We start from the raw sequence: 7,545 nt of genomic DNA, 5'->3' as shown, positions 1-7,545 counted from the left end.
TTGACGAGATAATTCTCACGATGCCCCAAAGAATCAACGAACTCAACGAAGCGAAAGGAAGATCTACTAGATATCAATTAAATTATAAATATATCAGTTCATGTGAATATGATTGAAAAATTTCATTTTTTTCTGAAAAGGTGGTGTCTATTTACTTGTGCCCACGCTGTGTATAAATTAAGAAAAATCAATTATAATTGTTGTTTTAAATTTAATAGTTAACAAAACATTTGTTCCTTTGTTTGATTAAAACCAGTTTACTTGTTAAATAAATGATTTAAAAAATTATACGTAGATACTTTGGTCATATTGTAGGAACATAATAATGATCGAATACGGCAGATTCATGCATATGGCACTTTCAGTGTTTGAAAACTATATGGAAACAAAGATATGAAGACTATTTCATAAACTTGAAGAAATTTAACATTATATATACAATTATTGTTATCTCTTACTAATTCAGGTTGTGTGTGAATATATGTGTTTATTTGTTTGTCCACGAACTCCTATAGTTTTGTAGCTAGGAGAACCAAGCTGGTTATGCAGATCTGGGGTGGCCAGGAGGGGGAGGTATCTGTATAACATAGTCCCACCACCATTGGACACCAAGGGGTGGGGGATAAAATACGTCTGCAAGGTCACCAAAAATAATGGGATCTAAAAGTGGGTTTTCAGTGACGCTGAACCCGAATCGGATTTGTGATCCCGGCCCTCTTGGGATCTCTGTAGCAAATTGGCACACATGCTCAAGTACCATAGGCGGGTGTACTAACATGGGGAGGTGGGGTAATACGGACCCTTCTTGGGGTACCTTTGTAATAATTACATATACTAGAGGAGCTTAATCGGTACATTGGAGCCTCTGTGAATAATGAAAAGGTGTTTTAGGCCCTGCAGAGAATCACGTGTAAAACTCAGAAGAATTGCACCAACAAACTCTCTCACATTAATATGCAGATAAGTTTGTTTGTTTGTTGTTAAGCACAAAGCTACTCAATGGTCTATCTGTGCTCTACAGACATACTGTTGTGCCACTGGGGGGGGGGGGCATGCAGATAATAAAACAGTATAAAAATAATCTCGGTCACTTAAGCAGAAGTTACTTTATTTCCAATAACCAAATTTGATTTTCATAAATTATTCAAATATCATAAGTTATACTCAGCTAAACAAGTTATAACCAATTAACAAACTGACAGATACTTAATAAATTACTTCATCACTTAAACATTGTTAAAACTAAAATATTGCACTTCAGATAGTACAACGCTTCTCCCGAAGCTCATCCCCAAGCTGTAATTTTATTTAAGCATACATTTAAAAAAAATAACTTGAAGTCAATATATTCAACAATAGAAGGTAGAAAATTCATAAGTTTCTGAAATCAAAATAAGCCTTAAATCACAATAAAAACTTAATCTATATAACTATAGTTTAATAATAAGAATATTTAGCATTACATCTAACATCGAACATGAAAATCGTTGCCACCAGACGGGCCCAGCATGGCCAGGTGGTTAGGGCACTCGACTCGCAATCTGAGGGTCGCGGGTTCCAATCCTTGTCCCACCAAACATGCTCGCCCTTTCAGCCGTGTAGGCGTTATAATGTGACGGTCAATCCCACTAATCGTTGGTAAAAGAGTAGCCCAAGAGTTGGCGGTGGGTGGTGATGACTAGCTGCCTTCCCTCTAGTCTTACACTGCTAAATTAGGGACGGTTAGCACAGATAGCCCTCGTGTAGCTTTGCGCGAAATTCAAAACAAGCAAGCCACCAGAAGTAATCGACAATTATACTTCTGTAGATTAAAAGTAATGTTTGTTTGTTTGTAATTAAGCTACACATTGGGCTATCTGTGCTCTGCCCACCACGGGTATCGAAAACCGGTTTCTAGCGTTGTAAGTCCGCAGACATACCGCTGTGCCACTGGGGGCATAAAAATAATATCGGAGTTTATTTGAGAGTTCTACTATTAATGCTATTTCATCAAGGCCTAGTTTTACCATTTTTAGGCATATTGCTTAACTTGTAACTAAATTGATTTTTCAAATTATTAAATATGGCACGTTCTAGAATAGTTAACTGATCGATAGCTAAGTTGCATATTCGTTTATTCCGACTCTGAGAAATTTACTCAACTACTTTACTATTCTATATATACATGAAATATGAGTCGAAAATGCTAACAAGCACAATTAATGTTTTAGCTGCAAAACCTCCTAAGCCTTGACATTTTCAATTATAAACGCAGGCAAGCTTGTATGCACGAATTTCAGAATTGATTTTTCAAGCGTAAAGTATCATTACTTTTTTTGATACAGTGGATTTGCTCAGTCACGACGCCCAGATCAAAACAAGCTTTCTTGAACATAATCGTGTTTTTACAGAAGGAAGTATCCACATAATGAATATAAAAAAACAACAACCACTTTATACTTGAAAAAAGTGTGTAAAATTATTAAAGGTTTTATTTGGATAAGTCTTCGTATTTTATAAACAACAAAATAACTTTATTATATAACATATCGCAAACATAATTTAAAAATTGTGCGAAAAGAAACGAAAGCGGAATTCGACTTGCAATCGTGGAATCGAATCCCCGTCATTGGACATGTTCGCCCTTTCAGCCTGGGACGTTATAATGCGAGGGTCAATCTAACTACCCCTTAGTAAAATAGTAGCCCAAGCTGCCTTCCCTCTAATCTATAACTGATAATTAAGGACGGCTAGTGCAGATAGCCCTCGAATACCTTTGCGCGAAATTCAAGACAAATCAAGTTTGATAAACATAGATACAACCCACATGGATTGTTTTACATAGATACAACCCACATGGATTGTTTTTGGTTTGTTAAATTTTGCTCAAAGCTACTAGAGGCTATCTGCGCTAGCCGTCCCTAATTTAGCAGTGTAAGACTAGAGGGAAGGCAGCTAGTCATCACCACCCACCGCCAACTCTTGGGCTACTCTTTACCGACAGAAAGTGGGAATGACCGTCACATTACAACATCACCATAGCTGAAGAGACGAGTATGTTTGATGACTAGATTCTAACACGAGATCCGCTAGTTGGAAGTCCATGCAAGGTCCCCAACCCACGTCAGTGACTTTAAGTCATAAAGCTGTCGTAATAGGCCGTGAAAAACAAAAACAAATAATAAGGTATACCGAGCAAATAGGTGAGAAGAATGTATAGTTTAGGAAGTAGAAGAGAAGGCAACTCTGCAATACGAAGGGTATAGTAGTTCTTTGAAAATCTGAGATCATTAGTTTTATAGAAGATTGTAGACAAAGAACCAAATTAAAGGGACTAAACGTGTAATTCAGTTGCTCCACCTCAGCACAGGTGAGAAAATATATTACCATGCCTTTCACGAAAGAAAAAAAAATTACAGTAAAATTGTTCGTTTACTGTTTTAACTTAATATATTTATTTCCACTTTTCATTATTACGTTTTCACTGGGCATCATTGGGCATCAGCGTACACAGTGATTTATTTAGTTCATATATAGTTTAAAAAGGTTGTTAAATATTAAAAAATTACCCATAGCTACCTATCTGTTTGATAGTTTGACAATTTTAAATGTCATATAAATATTTGCATGGCCTTCTAATACTGTTTTTGCTTGTTTGTTTTGAATTTCGCACAAAGCTACACGAGGGCTATCTGCGCTAGCTGTCGCTAATTTAGACTAGAGGGAAGACAGCTAGTCATCAACACCCACCGCCTACTCTTATGCTACTCTTCTACCAACGAATAGTGGGATTGACCGTAACATTATAGCGCTCCTACGGCTAAAAGGACGAGCATGTTTGGTGTAACGGAGATTTGAACCCGCGACCCTCAGATTGCGAGTCGAGCGCCCTAACCACCTGGCCATACCGGGCCATCTGTTTTTGCTGTTTTTCAAAAAAAAAAGTCTGCTGTTAGAAACATATATTTTAAATTGGCGCGGAACTGTAATTGGTGTATCGTTTTACAGAAGCACAAGAATTTTAGTTTAAGATTATATATTTTCGAGTTATAAATTTTGTTAAATGGTTCCATTAACTCACAGTTACAATGTATAAATATTTGTAGTATAATGTCTAGTAATTTTAAGAAGATTACATTCTCATTAATGGCTTCCTTTGTTTATCAAACGTGCACACAAAATAATAGTTTTGTAAATAATATCATAGATTGGTAGATTTTCATCGTTTTTGCTATGAGACATACTATTTTAGGCCGAGCGCGGCCAAGTAATTAGTATGCTGGATTGTGTATCTGAGGTTCCGTGGTTCGCTTCCCGTTACCATTAAAAATAAATAAGTAAACAATAGTGCTTCGTACTTTGGGGCTGTGTGTGATCAGTAAAGAGTAGAACAAGAATTGGTGGTGGCTTTGTGCGAATCCAAACAAACAGATGTACTAAAATTACTAATTAGAACGCTTAGTTGCTAATACAATGAATATATCCCGCTTGTTTAATTTATATCAGCACGCACGAAAACATATTACAATTGACGTAACGCTGTTTGTTCAAGTTTATTATTTTGATACATGCCAGACAGTCCCTGGAATTATCGATTGAAAACCGGCGAACATTTTAACCGACTGCTCATAAGTATTTCCGATAGACCAAAAACACACTCCAGCCGCCATAATAGTTGGTTTCTATGGTAACTACACAAGGACTGAAACTGTAGGAAAAGGAAAGGTCGAATGGTGGAACAAATCAACAACATCGTTTGGCTTCCTGAAGGCCAAACCTGATAGGAAACGAGGCTTATTTAAAATGTCTGGTGTGAAATACAAGAAAGAAGGTGGATTGTTTACATGCAAAACTGAGAGCAAAAAATAAAGTTTGTATTTAAGATATTTCGAATGGTGCTCACAAAATGACGTTCAGTTCAGGGAGAAAGAATAATCAACACTAAATAACTCCGCATTAGCACTAGCGATTGCTTTAGAAAAATTCCCAAGATATGCTAATATACTCGAAATGTTTTTAAATAATGGTCTAGCAAATACTACCTGTTATTCACAAGTGACAAATGTTTGAATGGAAAATATGTCGCTCAGCAACTTGCAAATAATAACATAAAAATACATGAAATTATCCACGGGTATCATTGCATATAAGTAACGCATATTAAAACGTATAACTTCTACTGAGCTGTTGAAACCCGTTCTTTTTTTTATTTAACCAAAAATTATGTCAATGCAGTTTATTCTTTAACAAAAATTGAAACATTCTAGATTTTGTAAATAATTTGATATTGCTTTGTATAAATTCACATTATGACTCTCATATAGGTAGAGTTGTTATGATATACAAACACGTTTTGTATTCCTTGTTTTAGAATTAGTGAAGGGAGCATTTTATGCTTATCTATAATTTTCAACATTTTTCGCACATATACGTTTCTAGCTGTGGCTGTAGTCTTGATAATCGACCGTTGACCAAGAAATGTGGTCACATTTCGCTCTGTATTGTATTTTGTCGTACTATTCTAGTCTTATCCAGAATTTCTTCAGCATTCCAAACTACTCTTACTGTCTTCATTTCTTGATAAAGTCTGCCTTCTGGGTAAGAACAGCACTATCTGGTGTTCTATGCTCTCATTAACTTCCATTTGTGTCGATTTGTAAATAAATATTAATACTCACTTTGCTTTTACATTGTGTTGGTCTTTTTTAAAGTAAAACTCAAGTTGTTCAGATTCACTTCTGCATGACATTTTCTTGATGTTCCTCTAGCTACTACGATTACTATTGTTATATAAATGGGGGAAAACTATATTTTGAAGTCCCATACTGTAACGTTGTTTGGTAAGATAGCCCTCGACAACAACTTGTACAACTGTTAAAACTTAGCAGTACAATACATTTACTTTGCTTTAAAAAGCCTCATGATGGATGTCATCTTTAAGAAAATGGATTTACAATGCTAAAATTCTGAGTTTGATCCATTTTGGTAGATAGAGCACACATAACTTTGTGCTAAAACAACAGCAATTTATTTTGTAGGATAGTTGGTGGAATTTTAGTTACATTAACACAGTGCAAGTTCTCGATTGGGGAGGGGATTACGACTGGTATTTCTAACCTGAATTACATCTTATATGAAATTATCATCATAACAGGTGGTGGTGGTGTGTAAAGTTTCACCACAAAATAAAGTGCTGGAGTGAAGTTGTCATTCTAGTAAAATGTGCTGGTGTAAAACTATTGCCTATGGATGAGGTGATAGTGTCAAGTTATCAGCACAGCAGCTGGTTGTGTGTAACATTTTCAGCACAGAATAAAGTGTTGATGTAAAGTTGTCACCATCACTCCAGAATTAGGTGTTGTGCAAAGAATGCTCATCTCACAATTAGTGTTCACTTGTGTACATTCATATTTCTAATTATTTTGATTATTTAGTAAAAAATACTGTAGCTCCAGCTTCATGGGTACATATTCTCATTTTTGGTAAGTATCAATGCGTTGGTAGGGACGCGTTGCTAGGCCGCCATGACAGGTGGCCATGCCGTCATAGTTCCACTGAACCAGCATAACGTGTCTCAATATGTCTATAATTAATACAATCGGTTTAAATAACTAATTTATTAATTAATTAAATTTCCTAATCATTTAAATTGTTCTGAAAATGACTCTTAACACTAACTTATTAGTTTCATACATTTCCTCACAATTTAAATCATCCTAATCGGATAATATCATCAAATAATTAAAACTTACTGTTTGATGTTTAAACATGAGTATATTTAATACACTAGGTACAAAACACTAATTCATTAGTTAATTACATTTCCTGACCATATAACCCTTTCTCCCCGGGTACCCTTTACTGTGAATTACACAAGGTTTTAGTGTCTTACATTCAAATTTTTATTCAACTACTTTTTGTTTATGTTATACCAATTAGAATAGCATAACATCTTAGCTAATAATCCATATTTTAATAGTATACAAGTTTTAAGTTCTTAATTCTACAAGGAAATATGTAAAAAAATCTTGAATTTCCACTAGTGCGACACACACACGTGACACATTTTGTCTTAGCATGTCATCATCTCTATTTTATCCATCACCCCTTGAAAATGTACGAAATTAAACGTAAAATACTCTCTATAAAATTGTTATTACTCAAACAGACCATTATTTTTATAGCCTTCAATTCTGTTTGGTTACAGAGCTATCAAATAGAAAATCAGACCCCTCCTGCTACACCCACCTGTCACATCCTCTCTTTCACAATTCGTTGACAGTTCTCTCTTACGTTTCACTATATATTACCTATAACTTAGAAAGTCAAGGTTTTCATCTATCAATTGACGCATTGTATAATGTTGTGTTCACTCGGAGTGGCAACATCGTTCCTGTGGGAAAGTTAACGACTAGCTTGGATCAATTTCTAACAGCTCTTGTCCCATAGTTAGAAAGCCAGGAAATTTTTGAGAGGTAAGTGAATCTGTCTACTTTTTGCATGTTATTAGTCTATATTATTTGGTGCATTATTTAATTAAATAAAATTTGTTAAGTGTCTTTACTA

At 35.2% G+C, this 7,545-nt stretch overlaps 1 long non-coding RNA gene across 1 annotated transcript in view; it reads left to right on the top strand.

Moving 5' to 3' along the window:
- Positions 1 to 7,337: 7,337 nt before the first annotated feature.
- Positions 7,338 to 7,545, top strand: part of LOC111085851 — a 15,660-nt gene continuing 15,452 nt past the window's right edge. The window contains exon 1 of the long non-coding RNA XR_002610631.1: positions 7,338 to 7,454. This is a non-coding gene — a long non-coding RNA (uncharacterized LOC111085851). The remainder of the gene's footprint in view (positions 7,455 to 7,545) is intronic.

Source organism: Limulus polyphemus, unplaced genomic scaffold, assembly GCF_000517525.1.
Source record: "Limulus polyphemus unplaced genomic scaffold, Limulus_polyphemus-2.1.2 Scaffold662, whole genome shotgun sequence".
Taxonomy (NCBI): domain Eukaryota; kingdom Metazoa; phylum Arthropoda; class Merostomata; order Xiphosura; family Limulidae; genus Limulus; species Limulus polyphemus.
The sequence above is the reverse complement of the archived record's forward strand: the minus strand, read 5'-3'. Positions and strand labels throughout refer to the sequence as shown.